General features: G+C 40.4%; 1 protein-coding gene across 2 annotated transcripts in view; it reads left to right on the forward strand.

Annotated features, from left to right (window-relative positions):
- Positions 1–21,601, forward strand: part of GALNT18 (polypeptide N-acetylgalactosaminyltransferase 18) — a 199,754-nt gene that overhangs the window by 161,832 nt on the left and 16,321 nt on the right. The gene's annotated exons all lie outside the window — the stretch shown is intronic.

Below are 21,601 nucleotides of genomic sequence, written 5' to 3' on the forward strand. Positions count from 1 at the left end.
TTTTTTGTTGTTGTTTTTGGTGGGTTTTTGTTTGTTTGTGTTTGGTGGGGGTTTCTGTTTGGTTTCTTTGTTTGTTTGGTTTGGGTTTTGGGTTTTTTGCTTGTTTGTTTTTTTTCCCAGTTTAGTTTGCTCACTTCAGTAGATGCCCAAGTAACAGAAGATAATGTAGGGAGTTAGTGAAACTGCCTTGTAAACATGGTTATCATTAATAAATTATATTTTTATTTTAAACATATTCTGTAAATTGCTGTGGCAGTTAATGTCTTATATAAGACATTCCTGCTGAGTACTTTATTAAGGCTATTTATATTTCTGCTAATTTCTTTCAGTGCATAAATCCTGATTTTGATCATAGTAAAGTTAATAGGAATTGTGGACTTTTTTGCAAAGGAAGGAGAATCTGGTGTTAGTTTTCTGCAGTTGTTTTCAAAGTCAAGTTTTTCTGTACCTATGAATTCAAAGCTGCAGCCTCTTTAGAATATATGGCAGGTACATCAGGGAGCTACAGAGATGTTTTAAAGGCTTCCAGAACCAGCCAGTCCTTCTTGGCCCAGCACAGGTAGTGCACTGCTTTCTTCTTGGGGACGTGTTGTGGATGAAGACATTTCACATTGTATAATTTTTTTCATTATTTCAGCTTTTTCCTTAAGTTTGATTCTGGCCAAATTCTCATTATTTCCTTCAGTGCAAGGTTTCAGAGGGAGAATCTGTTAATCTGATTTCTGGGTTTGGAGCAGTTTTATATTGAGCCATTTGCCATGAGGGAATTATTTCTGTACTCGCTGTGGCAGTGTTAAGTTTGCAGTTGGACTCAATCTTAAAAGTCTTTTCCAGCCTAAATAAGAGAGTTTTTAACGGCAGGTGAAGAGCAGTGGTGTTGAATTTTTAGCTTGTGAATGTGGATCTGATGGGTCTGAGGGATTTGCACACTCTATTTTGCAACTGAATACGAGTCTTTTTAATAATAGGACAGAGATCAACCTGTCTCTTCATTCCATGGAAGTATCAGACATAATGAGTGTCACTCTCTGTTCAGAGGGTAAAAGGCACTGGAATTCAAAAGAATCAGCACAAGAGGTCCTTCTTCAGGTTTCATACCTGGGATAGGTCTTTCGTATGTTACACTTCACTGGTTGAGAACAAAAGCAGAGGAAAAAAGCTGTAGAACTGCATTATTCTGGATCAGAGGGAATATCTTTTACATCCCTCAATTTGGAAATAATGGAATGGATATTTCTGCTTATTTATTTTTGTGTTTGAAACCATGTAGTATGAAAACACTATGTGTGCCTGTGGGAATTGAGAGAACTGATCACTTGGAATTGAAACTCCAGCCGTGGTGAAATGAGAGAGTTGAAAAATAATCTTTTTTTTTCCCTAAGAGTAACATTGATTTTCTCATTTGGAAGCATATAGGATTTTTGTAGTCTTGGAGAAATGGTTTTGTTTTGAAGAAATTTTATCTTTGTTTCAATAGAATGGTCTAGAATGAAAAAAGAACTTCAAAATGTCTCGTGTGCTTCTGAAATCTGTATTCTTCCCTAGTGTACAGGATCACTGCTGAAGGTGAGCATGAATAATGAAAAAGGAAAATACTGCTGTAAACTTAAATTAGTGACCTGGCTAAAGCCCTGATCTTGACATTCAGGTTTCAGGACCTGAGCTGAGGTTAAAAAGCAAGATTTCAAAAAGTAGTTCCATTCTTTTAAGGGCTGTGAGGAAGAGTATTAAGAACTTGAAATATTTCAAAACTTAGAGCCAAGAAGGCTCTAAGGAAAAAAAAAATAGCAAAGCATTTTTCTGTTTGAGAAATAACTGCTTCTTTAAGCAGGTAAATGCAGCAGGAGAGTCAAAGCTAACTTGTCCAGTGCCACAGAACACACGTGCTTGAAAAGGCAAATAAAACCCCTAACCACAAAATGTAACAGGAATAAAAGCAGTTGTCCGTAATATGCTGTATCTGTTCACTCATCCATTCTTCTAAATAAGAGAATCTTATCTCAGAGAATGGATAAGAGCTCTTTTATGATAGCAGAACTATTTAATGTTTTACACTAGAGGTACTGGTGCAGTTTTCCGTATATTAGATGTGCTGAAAAGATAGAGAAGCATAAGTTAACCTTTAATGGGAAGGAAGATTGCAAATGCTGATCAGAAGCAATGTCAGAAGGGTACTCAGAAAGTGCTATCAAAGACTTCCTCAGCTTTTGCCTAGCAAAGCAGGATTTCCATAGAGATAATAGAAACTTCAACTGGCCAAAAACCTGATGTGATTTACCTAGCCTTGATAAACTCAGCTTTCATCACATTACTGCAGAAAAGAATAAGGCATCATGTCAGCAAAAAATGGTACTGAGGGAGCTTGTGGAGTGCTCAGAGCAGCACCCTAAGGCCACAGAGGATGCTCCTGTGGAGACACACTGGGGTTAATCAATTAGTTAATTCTCTGTTCCCCTCTGCTGGACCACAGGCTAGGGCTGGGGGCTTTCTCACTCTGTGGTTTCTTTAGGAGGGTTTTTATCTGTTGCTTTTAAGAAAGACTGGTTAGTTGATGATGTGGTATATCACAGAAGGTTCCTCAGGTTTTGTTTTAATAATTCATGAAGTATTTTCGCTTGTGTTTTGTGTTGTTATCATTACCTTGCCTGTTTTCTGCATTGCTTTAGGTGTTGCATTTGCCTCTCAGCCTTTGGGTTATTCTCTTCATCTTGAATTCTGTTCCCTTTCTGTATGACTAAATCCATCTTTATCATCTTTTCTGGTTATATTGTCCACAGCTGATATGTCTGTTATTGCTATGGAAGAAGAGAAGCAAATATCTGCTGTCTTTATAGTTTGACCAGAAACAATTTATTCAGCATTTTGTTAAATGGATGGTGCTGGTGCAGGAAGAAGGCAAGTGGAATATCAAACTAATTGATTTCCAGGCTATGTAATGCCCTCTTTTGATTGTTTGTTTGTTTGTTTGTTTAACGTTCTTAAGATTTAAATAATTATTACTGAGTTTCTCATGGTCACTATAAGACTTTCTTTCCTAGTTTACATTTCTCAGGCAATTTGCCCAGAATATCTGTAATAAAAAAAACCCCTGCATTGAAAATGTAATTGAAACAAACTGTTGAGAGCAACTGCAGTGCCTAAGAATTTAAAATTTTCAGAGCATTTCAAGCTCTCATGTACTGTTTTAATTTAGAACAGATCAGAGTTGTTATCCTGAATATTATAGAACAGTTCAGAACTGTTCTCATCTAAGAAATAAAAATGCACATATATTTCCAGGCTTTTTCTTTTTTTCCTTGTGCTATGCTATAATAAGTGACTTTTTTGTATGGCTAGTTTTGGTCAATTTGATATCAGCAGGTTAAAATAACGAAAAATTTGAAAATGTGGAGGTGAAATACTGCTGTGCTTTTGGATGATAAGCCCAGTACTAGATTTTGGATTTGGATTCAGACCTGTGGTCTGGTGCTGAGGGGCTTTGGAGCCCACACCCTGAAAATGCTCAGGGTGTCCTGGTTTGGGGGCTGCTGCTGCTTTCTGCAGTGCTTTATTCCTGCCCTGGGCTGGGGGCCCAAAACTCTCATCAGCCACCTTGAAAACGAGCACTTCTGGGGTGACATGATCTACTACAGCCTCAAACGGGGCAGGGCTTTCCTTTGCTAATTTGGAAATGGTTTTATTCCACCCCCCTGGAGAAACAGAGCAGCTGTGTTGGGTACCTGCAGTCCAGACTCATCATCTAATACTGTGGGAGCATTTCACAGGTTGCCAGTGCATTAATTTGAAATAGGTCCGAATCGAATATTATGGAGCTATTACTAGAGCTACCCATATTGTAAAGATGTCTCTTCTCATTGCAAATTGGCAGTTCAATCAGCAGTTTGTAAAACCAATCGTCGCTTACAATCTAAACTCAGCATAAAGCTAACAGTTATTGGAGCACATGGAGCACACCTGGAGATGGATGAGGCAGTAATTGTGGGATGGTTGTCAATTTAAGCTTTCTTTTGATTAATATTACACTGTCTTCTTGTTACTTTATCAGACACAGAAGTTCTGAAGGTCAGATTTTTGTTTCTCAAATTCTTAACAGTGTGTTATTAACTATTAGAGAAGGTAGTTAATACAGTAGATGGAAAATTCACTTTATAGTTAATTTAGTTTTATTGATAATCTTTTTATGTCATTCCATTAATTGAAGTGATCCACTGGCTCATTTAGAATTCATGGATCAAGTTCAGTCCCCATGAAAGCATGTTTAAGTCCCTCTGTAATTACATGAGCCATATTACTTCCTCAGCCTTCATTCAGATTCTGATCAGCAGTTCAGCTTCAGCTGGTATTGTCAGCACTGGCAGAGTGTGGTTATTTGCAGAAATGTTGATGGAATGATTGTATCCACAGTGTGTTTCTGTGAACAGGGGAAATTTTTTTGTCCTGCTCATTAACCATCATTTGTCCAATTGGGAAGCACAGAGAATGTCAGAAATTATTTGTTCACATAAAATGTTGATTGAATATTTATGAGTAACTAAAAAAAAAACAAAACCCTGCATTGATTTGGAAGCCAAGGAGAGAGCTATGTTTGTCAGATAATTTATCTGAAATCAGCAATCAAACTAGCTCTTAGCAAGAGCTGAGTTCAGTCTAAACCTGAATATATTTACAAAGTGGATGTATTTTTCCCAAATATGGGACACTAGAGATTATAATCTGGGTTGGTTTCCAGAGCCAGTGGCTAGAAACTCAAGGCAGTTGGATGCCCATTAGGAATAAAGTGCATGCTCCTATCAGAGCAGGCCAGTGGCCATCACAGGAAGGAATTCTAGAGATCATCAAAGCTGACACAACTCTGGAAACTATAATTTCATACAACACAAATCATTGCATCCTGTGATAAGCAGGTGGAAATACAGAGTCTGTGGCATATGGGGGAGCAGAGTGAAAAACCAGTGGTCCTCTTTGGCTCATGAATCTACTGCCATGTCAGCCAAGTGGCAGTCACACCTGGGACTTCTTGGAATTCAGCTCAGTTGAGAGGGCTCAGAAGTAACACTTGATTGCTACAGTGGATGAATAATGGTATGATTTAAAGAATTTTTTTTTGGGGGGTGGTTAATGTGTTTTTTGTATAGCTTTAGAAAGTGTTGTTACATTTCTTGAATTAAGTTTCCTCTTGTTTTGGGGTGGTTTTTTTGTTTGTTTGTTTTTGGTTGTTTTTGTGGGGGTTTGTTTTGGTTTTGTTTTGTTTTTTTTGGTTTTTGTTTTGTTTTGTTTTGTTTGTTTGTTTGTTTTTTTGTTTTATTTCTCCTAAAGTGTGATTGCACAAATTATACAGGGATAGCTGTGTTATGCCAAGCCTGTCTGCTCAGCTGGCTGTCGATAAGGGCTCAGACCAATCAAGTGGAAAAGCTGAGGAATGCGTTTAAGCCATTCTGGTGTTCCTAAAGAATTAACTTTGGGGTTTTTTGTCAGGGAGCTGCACTGATTGTAGATATTGAAGCTTTGTTGCTCTTGCTGTGTTAAAGATGCAGTGATTTGTTCACCATGTTCCATTTCACCAGTTATTTTTGGTGCTTTCAGGCTCCCAAATTAGCCTTAAAACTGTGATGTCTGCATTGACTGACTCACAGATGACAGTTTGGGAAGTTAAAAATAACAACACAGCTCATGAACTCACTAGTTTCGTAAAATAACATGAAGTTTAAGCAAAAACTTTTTAAAAGGATAAAACTGAAGTTACTGCATTAAATCTGGAATTTCTTAGATCATGCTGCTTTACCTTTGGGATGGAGGTCTCTCACCAAAAGGGCAGGGACAGGACTCAGTTTGGCAGAAGTAGATCGTGGTAAATCAGACTTGTAAATTTCATGTTGGTTTGGAGTTTTAATTGGATTTTCTATTTGATATTAACACAGAACCAAATCCTTAATTTTTTTTACTTGTCCTAAAACATGTTAATATGAGGAAATCTTAAATTGCTCAAATCGGAATTGTCAAATACCATTGCATTAATGGAACACAGTGTGATAAAAAGATTTCCTTTGATAAATTGTGCCTGCACAGTATTTTCATTATATGGGGCATATTTTGGGTACCAGCTGACCTCAGGCTTGTGTGCTGTCAGCACTGCTGGATCAAATTATGGCAATGATTGACTAAACATAATTTAATTTATTTGTGTTTGATGCAGTCACAACACAAAGTCCTTTCCCCTGCTGGGTTGATTTAAACATCTCATCAAGTTTAACCTCTTTCTTGTTAGTAACTATGAATTTGGGGTGGTTTAAGCATTTCTGGAGCAGGTTGGTTTTCTTGCCAGATGGCATTTTGAAATTCAATATGATAAGTAGCAGGAGGAGCTGTGAGTGTTTGGTAAAGATAGAGCGAGAGTCTTGGGACCTTCCCGAGCACTCCAGGCACATTTCAATATGAGCTGTCAAATGAGCTGCACGTCATTGTGCCAGATGTGTGCCAGATGTGGTAAGCACTCTGAGGTTCCCAATTCCCCACTTCCAGCAGGAGCTACAATGAAGTATTATGGATTCACTGTAGGCCGCAGAGCACCCATTTCTGGGCAGGCTCTACTGAAGACTCTACTTGCTGCACATAAATTTGAAGGAATTCTGTGATTTGATCAATATTCCCTGAGATAGCACTGTAGTTAAGGTTGCTAAGAAGAAATAACACCACCAACAAGTGCTGTGTCAAGTTTGATGTGTACTTCAGCTTCTTGGGTGCTGTTTAGACTTCTACACATCAATACTGATTAACTTTTTTGTTACTTAAACATTTACCTCTTAGGATTCTTCCTGTCCCTCCAACTTCATTGCTCTCCAGCAGTTTTCAGCCTTGTTCTTGTGGGAAGCTATTTTCCCCAGTCACAGAATGTTTGAGGTGGGGAGGCACCTCTGGAGATCATCTAGTCCAGCCCCCCTGCTTCAGCAGGGTCAGCTCGAGCAAGGAAAATACCTCGTGATACTTTATTTTCCTATTCTGTCCAGAAATGCAGATGAAGCCCAGTTCATCTTGGGCAAGAGAAGAGTCCCCTGTGTGGGAAAATAGGTGGCATTGAAATAATTCCATCTCTTTCTCTGATGCAACTCATTTAGTGGGGAAGGGGCTCTGTTGGCTGGAAGCACACAAAGATACTGCATGACCAGGACTGTGGGCAGTGTGGTTTTTACTGTTAAACTCCCTGCAGTGGATCTGGCAGGTGCAAGGCACAGAGTGAGTTGTACTGGAGACTGGCACATGGCTGGGCTGGGGATCTGCTTGAGGGGCTGACAGCAGTGGGCTGGGGAAGGAGCATGCCGAAGGAATCACTCGTGCCCGGCTGTAGCTGTGTCCTCCAGGTGTGGACCACGGGGAGATCTGGATGTTTATTGACTGAAAGAAGTTTATTGACTGAAAATCTGATGCTTTGCTTCAGTCTGGTTTAGTCTGGGGGGAGAGCTAGGTTCAATTAGTGTGGCTTTGGGTCAAACGTAGCTCTGCTCTTTTGGGCTTTTGCCCCACTGAATTCATGTCACAGGGCACGACAGCCCGGCTGGTACAAGGACAGGGTGTGAACTTCCCTGAGCTCCTGCACAGCCTGGGGTGGATCCGTGGGGCAGGATGCAGTGGTGTTGTCTCCGCTTGGCAGTGTCCTGGCACAGCATTCCCTCTGTTATGGACACGGGCCAGTGTCCCCTGGGGAGGAGGGGAGAATTCCACTGCACTAACTATTCATTAATTCCCAAACCACTATTTCTACAGTGCATGCCTCTGCCACCCCTGCCCTCCGAGGGAACATCCAGCCCTAGAGGGCCTGTGAAGGGCGATAGATGTGTGCTTTAGGGACAATCTGCACGAAACAATACAAATCACTAAATAGTTTATTGTGCAAAAGACAATTGTAATAATCCTTACTAGTGTTTCTATTCATATGCAAATTAAGAAGCTAACAGTAGTCGTTGTTGGTTTAGAACAAACAAAAGGATATTGTAAAATTAATATACATAAAAGAGTCCTGAAAGAACTATTATTTATATTGTGAATATTCAGTAACTTTTAATTATGAGTGACTGATGTGCCCAGTTTTTGTATTAATTCTAAACAGCAAGACAGCAGACTTTTTTTTTCTTTAAGTCTGTGTCCTGCAGATACTGTTACGGGATAATCTACTTCAGATATTAAAATTAAGCCTCCTAAGACAGGCAGCAAATGCAGGGAAAGATCTAACATAATCTGTCTTTGGTGCTGAAGGTGGCTCAGCATCACAGCCCAGTGGTACCTCGGCAGCCTGGAGCTTAGCAGAGGTATTTTGGCTGTTCAGTGTTGTACTTGAAGGTCATTTAAACAGCCTGATTTTAGAGTTGTTGGTTTTATTTTGCTGCCTCATCCGTCTGTTAAGCTGCTGCTCAGAAATCTGAGCCTCTTCTGCTTGGCCTGGGAAGGCCTGAGTTTATATCGAGCCTTCACTGTATGATTGGATGGCCTAGAAATGAAATTAAATCAAATTAATGAAAATGGGGGGAGATATCATGCCATTTGCATGATTAAGTAACGTGCCTTTGCATCTCACGGTATTTGCAGTTTCCTTTCTTGCCAAGGTTTACAGCCTGATCTGTGCAAGGAGCACAGCTCAGAGTTGGCCGTGTCTGTAGTCGTAAGAAAAGTGAAGCTCACTCAGCCAAGCAGGGTAAGGCTTCCTCACACCTGGGGCAGTTGAATTAATGTCTTCCTTGACATCAAAGCAATTTTCTGCTTTTTGAACTGCTTTATTTATTATTGTTCCTAGTTTAGAAAATCTTTTAACACTTAAATAATCATGGTAAAACATGGTGTATACTTGCTTCTAATGGCATTCTTCTTCTTCTCCATCTTTCCATTAAAAAATGCCATTGGCACAAAAAGCACATTTAGTGACAGAAATGTATTAGGTGATGCTTTTCTTTGCCCTTCCTTTGGAGACAGAAGAGCAGAAGAGGAATCTCTGGGATATGAGCACAGTATGATATGAGACACATCTCAATCTTACCTGCAGAGCTTTGTGAACTTCGCAATTTATTCATGAGCACAGGCAGGACAAAGATCCAGCTTCTGCATGAGGTCATAGTGTGCAGGATCTTCATTTAAATACTAGATGTGACTTCTTTCTCTGAGTGTCATTTGCTGTCATCCTGAAAACAGTGGAGCCACTCCTTCAAGACATTTGGTGGGCAGGGAAGGTGCCTATTCTATTAAGGCACATATATTTTTTGTCCACTTGACTTGGAGAGCTTAAAAGTATTTCAGGGAAGAAATTTTCTTTTAGGATACAGTTGGGATGGATAAAACTTCATGAGCTCCTGTCAGTGTCTACAGAGAGAGACCAACATTAAAGATTTAAACAAATTAGTTGGAGTGATAGACTTTATTACTTGAAATACATTATCTACAGCTAAGACATAATACTTTTTTTGATACTGTCCATTTAAAATATAAGAAACTAATTTATTCAGTTTAATGGGCTTAGCTTGGTTTAAGAGGTAAAATAGTCCTGAGCGTGCCCAGGTGGGAACAGAGTAACTTTCCTTTGTTTGGCATAGGAGGGAGACTGCACCAAGCTGCAGCTCTCACCCCTGCCCACTGAACAGCCACAGCACAGGCTGTTCACCCATCAGCACAAACCCAAAAGAAAATGGAGATGGCCTTTGCTCTTCTATAAAAAGAGAAAAGCTTAACTGTTGATGACAGAGGTAATCAACAGAAAATGGTAAATGTGCTCTTTGCTTTGGTGATTATCAGTCATATCTGCATCATCAGAATTCAAGCTGTCTCATCCATTAATACTCTGTTGTGAAGTTGACTATTAAGTTGCAAAAGTCATTTAAAGAAAAGGACATCACAGCACAGACATCAGACGTCTGAAATTTTATTCATATTATGACAAAGCAGGCAGCTAAACCTGATAGAGATTTTACTTGTTTATAGTTTAGTAAAACAATGTTACTGAGCATGAAATTAGGCTACATATAGAATTTATCTTTTCTGTCAATGTAGATATGTATGACATAATAACCTGAGGCAAATAGTGTCAGGTTTTACTCTGAAAAGTGACTAATTCAAACCTGGGAAAGGACTCCAGAAGCATCCACGGGCAGCTCAAGTGGTGGAGCTTGATACAAGAAGTGCTGTTTGTCATTGGAGCTGCAGTACTGAATGTTCTGTGTGTGGAAATGCACAATGAAACTGCAAGTAATCAGCCTTTAAGATGGTGTTTCCTGATGGCAAAACCTCAGCTGTAAGACAATTCCTGGAGCCAGGTGAGAGACAAAACACTGAAGAAAATTGTCTGTGTGAGTCCTCTGCATCTGTGCTGAGTTTTTCCTCACGTTCCATGTTTGAGCAAAGTGGAATTCTTTTTGTTTTGGTGTTTGAGGCTCTCTACTGTACTGCAGAGGGTTTTGTCTCTCCTCGCTGTGTTGGAACACTGGTAGTACTCCAGACTACTGGTGTTGCTCAATCCATGGGTCTCCAGATGGGTTGTGTTCCTAATTCACAACTTTCATAATATCCATAATAAAACTTTCAGAGTATAATCATTTCAGAGAGGTTAGGAGGTGAAGTGGGAGGTTAAAACTGCTGCTGAAGGAAACACTACTAATAGGAGTAGGTGAAAACTTCACTGTTTCCCTTTTGTCAGAGTGCTCTGGCACCCTAGGAAGTTCTAAGTTGTTTAAGTTTTAATTTGCATATGAATTTTGGTATTTCCATTGTAACTCTAAGCGGGTTCTTTGGTTGCAGGTAGTTTGACATTTCAGTTTGTCCTCTCAAAGGTGCTTGCATGAAGGTCACTTTATAAACTTAACTCTGGCTGATGAACTCTTGTGTGGGTATATTTGTTCTTTGGAGTTTTTCTGTGGGGAAAAATAAGTATGTCCTTGCTAGTAGTTGGGAAAAAAAAACAAAAGAGTTTGCCATTAACCATCTTAGGTCAAAATGTGTTGCCTCACTTCCATGTAGAAGTTTTAATACCTTTATTTTATTGTCTTCAGCACCGAAAGTAACTACATTTTAGATAATTTTTTTCTTGAATTTGCATGTGCTGGTGTTAGTGTGGTACCTCTGGAAAACTGACATGGAATGCACACGTGATTCTAAGAACGGTGAGACTGGCTCAGCTGATCTTAGAAAACAGATTTGTGATTCCTTCCAGTGAAGCCAGGAGAAGGAGTAGGCTTAGGTGTTAAGAAATATCTCTAGGGAGTTGGGGATTCTTCCAGAGTTGTACAGTAACTGCCTTCCTTTGTTCCTGTCACAAAATGCTGAAAGTTGGCAGCACTTGCGGAACACAAGAGGAGTTAAAGGAGCTCTGTACCCACAGTCATTGCTCACTGCCATACAAAATTAAACATGACAGGCCTGGATTACTAAGCAAAACTAAAGCAAAACAAAATTAATCTACAAACTGAAAACTTCAAATAAACAAAAAAGAACCTCAAAGCCTTTGAGATCAAGGTGTTGACTGTAGAGCATCTTGAGAGGGTGTGGGGCTTGGTTGTAACTTGCCTTAACTGATTCCTTGTAGACCAAAAATTTAATCAAATTTAGTTTAGAAAACACAATAGTGGTAGAAATAACAGAATTTATTTCAGAAAACTCTCAGAAAGCTATACCACAAGAAGAACCACTTTCTGAGGAGTGGTAAGATACCTGATTCATCCCTACACTTCATCTTTTTAGTGTTATGCTCATTATTATTGCAGTTCTAGGCATTCCAATGACCCAGATGTCTTTTATATCAAGTGCTCTACAACCTCAGAATAAAACCTATGCCCTTGACTTGAAGAGCTAAAGCCTACAAATAGAGTACTACAAAAACAGGAGATTCTGGGAGAGAAGGGAAGAGAATGCTAGGAGGTACTGACAGAGCATTCTTGAGTAATGCTCAGATTCATCAGCAAAACTAAAATTACTGATTTATTGTTTTCTTTATGGAAATTTGGGGAATTCTGTGGAACAGGTGGAGAACAGTGAAGGCTGACAGTTAGGAGCTGGATGATAAGCTGGTGATACTTGGCTGATAAGAAACAAGAGAAGGGCTCAGAAAGGCCTGGAAAATGCAGACAAGCAATTTAAGCAGCATGGAAAACAGAACAAGAGGCAGGATATTGCCTTCCTGAAAGGCAGCCTGAAAAACAAGTTTTCAGAAGTGTTCAGGAGGAATTTGAAGTGGGCATGAGTCTTATCAGTGAGGAAACCAGCAAGGGTCAACTTTAATTGGAAAAGATGTATTTTATTGTAGGATAAATAGGGTGTGTGGCAAGATTTGATAACTTGGGAAGAGGTTCAAGGTGAAGATGTGCATTATGTAAACACACAATTACCTGAATGTGACTGTGCCCATAATAATCTGGAGGTCTAGCTATGAAACAGTAAAAAAATCTGCTTTTAAAACTATTGATGCTGAGCTACCAAATATTTATACACAGATGGCAGTAAACTAGCTGAGATTTTAATTTGCCTAGAAGTCAGCTCTGCTTTAAAGGATGGACCAGTGCATCAGCATATGGAGATAAAGGCTCTTTGTTTCCTGGTGAATATATGTTGAAGGAAAGGAGATCAAGGTAAGAAAGATATGGGGTTCTTTAGGAACCCACAAAGAAAACTGTGAAGGTTAAAGCAAGATTGAGAGGAAAGAATGAAGGAAACAGTAGATAGGTCCAAGTCATAAGACAACATGTTTTTAAAAAAACAGGACACAAATGTCAGAATGGATCTGGATTTTTTACTGCCATTTTTATTTTTTTTTTCTTGTGGAAGAGATGTAGAGATTTTGTGCAGAGAAAAGAGCAATACCCAGAGAAACATTAGGAAGCAAATCAAGTAAAATTTTAATTTATCCAGGTCCTGTTTTGTACTTACCAGAATTAGGAGAACTATGGCAGTAAATACTGAAAGCATACATAAACCCTGTAATTGACAGCTTTATTCAATTTAAAAAGTGGAGCTTAAGTAATAGGATTTTTGTTTGCTTGTTTTAAATAAAACCAAAGCAGAGTACCAAAGTAGGCAACACCAGAATTAGGTATTCCACTGCAATATGAGTTCATGAATTTGAATTAGAAAGAAAAGGCCTGGCATTTAGTACCTGTTTGTTTTCTATTAAAATGTTAACATTTTTGTGTCTTTAAGCATGTATTTATAGCACCAGAGGGTATTATTTAAAACTCCTGAGCACCTTGGTTTTATTACTATCAAATATTGCTCAGAGTTCAGGTCTTAATTAGTGCATGGACACGGAGAAGAGCAAGTAGGTCAGATAATCAGTATGCTGGTGCCTTAATTCAGTAGATACAAATCTGAACACTGAAGTGAAATAGTGAATGTTTCTTACACTTCAGTATAATTAAAATGCAAGTTAAGGTGTTGCTACACTTGGTATACCAGAGCTGTTTGCCAGCTCTTCACTAAGCCAAGGTTTGTAGTTAATAGATCCTCAACGTGGATGAATACCATCATAATGGTTTTAAAGTTGGATCATCAGGCTGCAAACCTGTCTCTAAATTAGAAACAGCATGAATCTTCTAAGGGTTGACCTGTGACTTAGGGGTAACTTTCTGTCAGTCTCAGCCCATGTTCTCATGGATTTCCTTCCTCAGCAGTGTTTTAGGGCAGCACAGGTGTTAGGGGTTGGTTCTTTCCCTTTTCCCTCTGTGGAATTTTCCCCATTGTCACACTAAGATACCTGTTGAGTGGGCCCTGGTGACAAGGGGGAGGGGAGAGAGGAGGGAAACCCCTCGATATCCAAACATCCAGAAGAGGAAGCGGAAGGCTCTGGCTCTCCCCATTTCCCCCTTGGAGTTGGGACGAGAAGGACGATCGGTGCCTCAGCCCCATCCCTGCCATCCCAGCGTCGGGAGCCATCCTCACTGCTGTCAGACCCTGCCCTGCTGCCTTCTCGCTGGAACCTGCCACCATCCAGCACTCTGCTGAGCACTGGGACCCACACCGTGAGCGGAGGGCTCTCTCTCCATCTCTCTCTCCCCCTGGGACAGCTCTGCCATCACCCCCAGCCCTCCTGCAGCTCTGCGGGACCTGCCCGCCCCCAGCACCGGGAGCTGCAGCTCAGGGAAAAGGTGCCTGCAGCCAGAAAACACTGGGACTGAGTTACTGTTCTGTTTGTGGGTAATTCCATAGCTGTTGTTGTTCTTGTTTGTCTTGTTAGATATACTAGTACAGAACTGTTATTCCTACCCCCATATCTTTGCCTGAGAGCTCCCTTAGTTTCAAAATCATAATAATGTGTAGGACGGAAGGATCACATTTTTCAGTTCAAAGGGAGGCTTCTGCTTTCCTCAGCAAACACCTGTCTTTCAAACCAGGACAGCAAGACACAGAGATGCTGCTGCAGGATAGCACAGCCTCTCTCCTCTGTCACTTCCTACATGAATAGTAAATGGGAAAACACTTGATTTTTATCTTAGTGATGTATGTGTTTGTGTTGCTCAGAATGAGTTTGGATTCTGTTGGGCCTTTTGTTAGCAGGGTTGGAAAGCTCTTTCTTTCAGATGTGTTCATGTAGCAAAAAAATGCCAGAATAGGAATCAGGAACAATGCAAACAGCCAAGTAAGGGCAATGAGAGCTAAGTCTGGATTCACTGGAAGCCACCAGGCTGCTCTTTAGCTGGAGTTACAGTCAAGGATGAATCTGCTATGAGACTTTGGACCTAGTGTGCTAATATATTACTCCTGACAATAAATGACTTCATGGATTCATTTGGGGAAAAATATGGTTCAAAGATGGAATAAAGTAGTGGTGAATTAGGCTTCTTATCCCTCAAAGTTATTATGCCAAAGGCAAGGTAGTAAATAAATATTGCTGGTGGTGAGCATTAAGTTTGGTCATTAGAAATGCAGAGTTGTGTAGCAGTCTCCAGAATGATTTCATCTGGGAACATTGCCATAAGGATTACAAATGGCTTTCAGCCTGAAAATTGGTATGTATTCCTCTAAACTTACAGTGGGGAGTTGGCAATTTATCCTTCAGATAATCATCTTGTGTTAAGTTGAACATCTTAGAGTAACTTTCTGCTACATGATAATAAGCTAGCTCCTATGAATAATTCACTGCAACTGGCAATCCACTTCTGAAGCCTTTATAAAGTCTGGTGGCTTTTCATAGTTTCATAACAAACTTGGAGCCAAAAATCCCATTGCACTCGAAGTCAGTGGAATTTCAGTGTTAATTGCAATGGGAATCACAATTTGACCTTTTAGGGCAAACTTCTCAAGGACACAAGTTCTACATGACATCACTGAAAAGGCCAAAGCTATGCATTTGTGTCCCAAGTAAGCAGAGCTCACTTACCCTCCCGTGTACTCTACAGCATCATGGGGGGTTGTGCAGATTTTATCTTGTGTAGGAGTTTGAAATATTTGCACCGGGCATAAAAAAGCTGAATTACCCAGGGTTTCATTTCTTCCATGGCAGCTTTTGGTGTGTTCACCACTGCAACACAGCACATGAGATGTGAGTGTTGCACCAAAGCGATCCTTCCAGCCCTACAGGAAGCCTGCCATGTTGGTGCAGTCAAGTTGGTGATTAAGAGAGAGCAGCAGCACCTTTCAGTTTGCCAGGCCCTGAGTGAGTGGCTGATCTGTACCAGCGAGGTCTGTCCCAGCCCTTTGGTCTGGCTCTGCCTGGCTGAAGTACAAGAGGGAATTCTGTGGATCATGCTGTGTAAAACAGAAGCAACCAAACCTTGTCAGAGATGTTTAACATCAGCAAAAAAAGTATTCTACAGGCATGTACTAGGTTCCATAAACATCAGCTCAGCTCTGTCCCTTTATAAATCTTATTTTCCCACTTTGAGCATTCTTGCTGGGCATCATCCCTCCAGGCCCCTGGCACATGTGTGTGCTGGGCAGGGGATGCACAGCATCCTTTCCAGGAAGCACTGGCTGAGCAGAGGATGATCTCTTTGGCAGTGAGAGGGCTGTGCAAGTGCTATTTCAAGATTGCAGCTGAAAGCAGAATTTATCTTGGAGGAGATGGGTTAGATGGGAATTGAAGGGCCAAAAAGATTCTTTGCTCTGAATGCAACAACTGAGATTTTGGGGAGATTGTGAGTCCAAGCATGAACTCTCCATTTTCTCTTCCCTGCTGATTTGCTACATGAGATGTGTCAGGAGCCAGGGAGAGTCCTAACATTCTCCAGAAAATGAGCAAGGGTATTGCTTGATCCAACGACAAATAAAGGGTGAAGTGCTTCTCCTTATATCTGCAGTTGGTCTGAGTAGCAGTACTGAATACAGCTTTTGTTTTCATTGCAATATTGTAAGCTTTCTTGATAGGAAAGCAAATTTTTAGAAAAGCGTAGAATATTAAACAGAAAAAAATAAGATTGAGCAGACTAGTTCACCTGAAATGCAGGTGTGGAGAACATTTCGGACACCTAAATTTCTCCCAACAGTTCCTAGTCATTATGATGACTTCCTGAGAATCCTGTGCAGCTCTCACCTACCACTCATTCATACTCTCAATGTTTAGATATCTTTTTTTCAGGACAAATTAATGTTTTTCTTAAGAAAAGAAGGTAAATCGTTTAACAAAAATAAGTATGCCTTGACTAAACCTCACACTTCCATCTCATATGAGGGTTTGGGGAGCCATTTTATTAGTTTTAATTATGTGATACCAATCTGAGTTTTCTTGTTTTAATGTGAACAGACAGAGAGATTATTGGGTAGAACAAATGGAAATGGAGCAATGTCTTTAAATAGGACACTTCTAGTAAAATAAATTCAAGAAAGCTCCAGAATAATTGGTCCTTTCATTGGAAGGTGCCAGTTTACAGACATAAGGGTGTTTGCAGGCCAGTTTTCTTAGCAGATATTAAAAATACTGGAAACCATTTACATGAAACCCCCACATTTAACAGTCTGGGGGAAAGTGAGGTATGAAGAGTTTAGTTTTGAGACTGGCCTTTGAGAACACAAAGGAGACTGGAACGGGAATCTTGTTGCAGGCACCTCTGTCATGCTTTGAAGGCACCCAGAAGTGCTTCTCTTGAGAACCAGGTAGGAAAGCTCTGTTACTTTAATAATGTGCTTCCTGCAAACCTTCAGACTGATAACACAGGGTTTTGTTTTGAGGAATTTCCTTCCCATCACTTTAGTCCATTGTGAGCCCCAAGGCTCCCAGGGCAAGTTTCCTGAGGTCAGTGACTGCAGCTGGAGCTGCAGGGACAGCAGGCAGCCCTGGCAGCTCCAGAGCCAGCCTGTCCCTGTGTGCTTGGCACTCACCCACCTGTGGCAGAGTGAGAGGTGGCACTGCCAAAGGCTCAGGGCACACACTGGGACGCTGTGGATCACAACCTCTGCCCAGGTTTCTACAGAGTTTCTCATTGACAGTAGTGCTGAATCCTTGCAGCTCCACTTTCTGAGAAGGTAAGTGTCTTTTGTCAAACCTAACTGATTTCCTGAGCAGCAGTGCTCCCTGCCAGGTGCCCAGGAGACATAGCTGTACATCAATGCTGCTGTAGTGGGGGAAAAAAAGCTGGTAAAATGCTGTGGGCTAGAACAGACTAATGAAATGTAAGGAGGCTTATTTTGTTACAGATGGAGTTTGTTACCTGATGCTTTGGTACCAATATCCAAGCTGGATTCTTTCTGTGCAAAATGTAGAAGCTCCTTTGGGAGTATGCATGTGATGATGATGCGAAAACGTGTGCTTGTTTTCCTAAGGAGTTTGGAATGAATGCTCTAAATCAGCATACAGCAAGTGTCCTGACTTCAGTGGAACTAAATAAATTTTTGTCTGAAGTCTAGTCCCTTGAGCAAGCACTGATGTGACATTTGCTGTTGTAGCTCAAATGAAAAGTCCAAGTTCTGAGTAAAATTTTCAAAGTTACCCCAACAACTTAGTAGTCCATGTTTAGTGTTCAGTCATTTGGACTTCCAGGACAGTACTGGAGTTGTTCAGCAAATTACTGCCCTGAATTACTGCAGGATTTCTGTGCTGTTGTGTTGCTTGATGGTGATGTTTGCAGTGTTGTAGAACAAATGTGGTAAAATGCATTTCACCTGTATCTTTTCAAGTGTTTTAAACAAGAGTGCCTCAGTTGTCTATTTTGTGCTGAAGTGGACTGCAAAACAGCTTGTGTGCTTGTTGATGCTTATGGAAAGCATCCTCCTCAAGAAGGACTGCTGTGACCATTTATCTTTTCAACAGCTTCTTTAAATCACAAGTGCAAGCTGTGTGTTCACAGAGCTACAGGATGTTGAAGCATGAGCATGGTTTTAATCTTTAGGGCCATACTTTACCTGAAGGTCAATTTAAAACATGATCAATAAAAAGGCATAGTGTGCCTAGTTAGCATGTATATTTTGAAAGGGTAATTCAGTTTGTGTAACTCGGGTAATCTCCTACAGTCTTAAAAAACAAAAAACAAACCACAAACTATAAGCCACAAAACAACAAAACAAAACAAAACAAAACAAAAAAAAAAAAAAAAAGAGAAAGTATTTTGGAGAATTCAAGCAAGCAAACAGAAACAGGAAGGTGTGGTATGAAAGCAATTAAAGTATTTTTCATATAGGAAATTGTTTAAAGGGAGCTTTTACCATGGTTTCATGTTTAGTAGCTTTAGGTTTCAAACTAGAACAGTAAGCAGTAGTGTCAATGGCTGATTCTCTTACAAATGGATCTCCTCCCTCCATCTCAGCAGAGTTATTATTGTGTTCTCTCAGTGCAGGGACTGTTTCATTCTCAGGATTGGGGAGAACCAGGGACTCTTGGTAGGTTTTAAAATAAGTTTTCTGGCCAAGTGCAACACAAACCAGTACCTCTCTGTTTGGTAACATGCTGCTCAAATCAAATTTTTAGAGGTTGTGTGCTTTTGATGTGATTCCTCCAGTAGAAAAACACAGCAGTCAAGCTGCAAGGTTGTGCAATGTTTTCAATCCTGACGTGAAATAAGAAATGGATTTGTTGTATAAGAGACAGAAATGTTTGTAATGATGTACAGAACAGTTAAATATTGCCCACATTACTGGATAAGCAAAGGGACACCTGGAAGTGCCTTGCTGGGCAGCCTGCCACCCTGCCACGTTCTCTTTCAGTTTGTGCTCGTTTTTATGTGCCACTAACTGAGCTGAAAGGTGCCTTTCCCAACACTAGGTGAGAATCCAAGACTTCTCACCTCTTTTTCTAACTGGCCCACAATGAAAAATGAAGTGATATTAGCAGGTAGGCTATCTTAATTAGCAACCTGCTGATTAAATCTGTTAAGCACAATTGTATATGATGGTGCTGCTTCTGTACAGTTTTGCCAATTGAGTAGATCCTCCAGCTAGAGCCCTCGTTCTGCTGCTGCCCAGAAAGGCTCAGACTGAGCCATTGCTGCTCTGACACCCAAAGAAGCTGCGGTTTGTTCTGGGTTTGCTCTGTCCAAAGATGAAACGTTCACCTGCACCCTTGGGGCCATGCTGCAAAGGGCAGAGGTGTCTGAGCTGAAAAAAAACAGCTCAGCCCCGAGCGTTTGCAGGCATACTGCTTTCTTTGTGCAGACCTGGAGCCACTGAATGCCCTTCTCAGAGCTACAGCCAAGCCTGCTCATTTGTTTGCAGTGACTGATACAGATCATTAAGGGAAAAAAAATGCAACCCCCCTTTATTTTCTTGCATCATATTTTCTGTAGTGACAACATGCTGAAATGAAATACCCCTTCCTATTAGTTAAAAATTTAAGTAAATGACGATTTCTCTTTATGTTTTCTAGTAGTAATTTCAGGCAAGAGGTAAATGAGCTGCAACAAAATCTGTAGGCTGTACTAAGTTAGTGTATCCTAATCCCCTTTTAAGATCATCCTAATCTTACAGTCTTCCTCTGTCACTACCTCAGTCTCTCTCCAAAAAAAACCAGTCTAAATAGATCATAAACATGTCTAAAATAGTTGCTCTTGGCCTGTCTAGAAAGTGCATTCTAAATGTTTATTGGTTTTCTAAGGCGTCAGTTTTGTTTGCTGGAATGGTAATAACCTGAGTTGTGGATGCAGTGTGATGTTATTAGTGTGCCCATAGTTCTTAGAGTTTCCTTCAATCAGAACCATCCATTCTGGAAATGTGCTCTGCCAGGTCCTTTTATTGTCCTGTTCTCCTCCCATAGGGCATGACTGAACTATTCAACCTTTCTCTGTTCAGCCTCTGAAAACTTCCACTCACCTCAGCCAGCTCAGGCTTGTTATCATTTCTGTGGGGTGAAAACAGTGAAACTTCATTAAGGGGGGAAAACCTTGGGTTAGTCTAAAGCATTAATGATAACTTAATTAACTTAATGCAGCTCTGTCAGGTTATATCTGCCCTGGCAGTGTTACAGGAAGGTAAAATGGGGACACAGTCTGTCCAAAACACCACCATTTGTTGTGATTGCATTCAATCCCTGCACTAACTGCTCCCAGAATTCCATTTATTTATTTATTCTTCTATTTGTTTGTTTATTACATGGAGCTCCTGAATCTTTGTCAGATCTGGCTTGCTCTGCTTTTCTGCTTCCTCTTGTATTTCACCACAGTTATCCCAAATGAGAATGCTCACACATAAAACAATTTACAGCATCAACAGTGAACAAATAGCAGGAAATTCTGAGCATTGGAAAGATTCCCAAATACACCCAGCATAATTTCCAGTTTCCCTTTTGTTACAGACAAATAGAATAGCTACAGTAAATGACAGGGACATCAATTGGGTGCTTCTGTCCACTCTTGTCTGTTGTGACTCTGTCACCACTGAGTTAACAAAGATTTAACACCTACAGCATGTTGTTTCCATTTCATCTCTCATAGTCCTCCCAAGAAAAAGGTCTATTTGAGCAAAATAAATTCAGTTTGTGAATAGCAAGCAGGCAATCCTGGCATGTGTAACACAGTCGTGTGTTACTCTCCTGGGTTGACATGTAACCTGTCAAAGTGAGAGGACATATCCCCTCCATCCTTCCCCTTCTCTTTCTTTCTTCTAGAGAAACCTCCCACATGTCTTTGTAGTCAAACAGAGCAGAAATAATTTGTATAACGTCATAAATTCATGTCTTTGGTCCCAGGTGCAATCCCTGATCAAGGGATTTTGAGGGCCCTTCTTTGCTAGAAACAGAGAGCAGCCAGTGGCTCTTGTGCTGCCCAAGCTTTTAAGGCCTGTCAATAAATACCTGTTTTGTCCATTTAGCTCTGTCTAGTCTCTGTTCCAGGTCAGCCTTTCTAAGCATCAATATAAAGAGTAAAATGAGAACAAATGCTCTGAAACGTGGCCATTCTGTTCTCTCTCCTGTCTGTGTCTGTCTCCAGTTGCTAATAACTTTTTTTTTTTTACTATACAGTAGCTGCTTCAAGTGTGGATTTCCGCATTTGTTTGTAGAAAACCTTCATTTATCTATCTGTCCTATAAAAAATTGAGGTGCTCTGAACTCATTGTGCTGCTGTTCCCTTTTTTTAGCTCTCCAGTGAGGTGTTATCCTCAGATGAAATAGTCTAATCAGAGCTGATGGCCATATTAAAGCCAGTCCCAGGTTGTGTATCTTCCTCTTTGAACACCCTCAGTATGACCATAGAAAACATAAGTAAAAAGGCACATGATGAGA

The sequence above is a fragment of the Cinclus cinclus genome, chromosome 6 (assembly GCF_963662255.1).
Source record: "Cinclus cinclus chromosome 6, bCinCin1.1, whole genome shotgun sequence".
Taxonomy (NCBI): domain Eukaryota; kingdom Metazoa; phylum Chordata; class Aves; order Passeriformes; family Cinclidae; genus Cinclus; species Cinclus cinclus.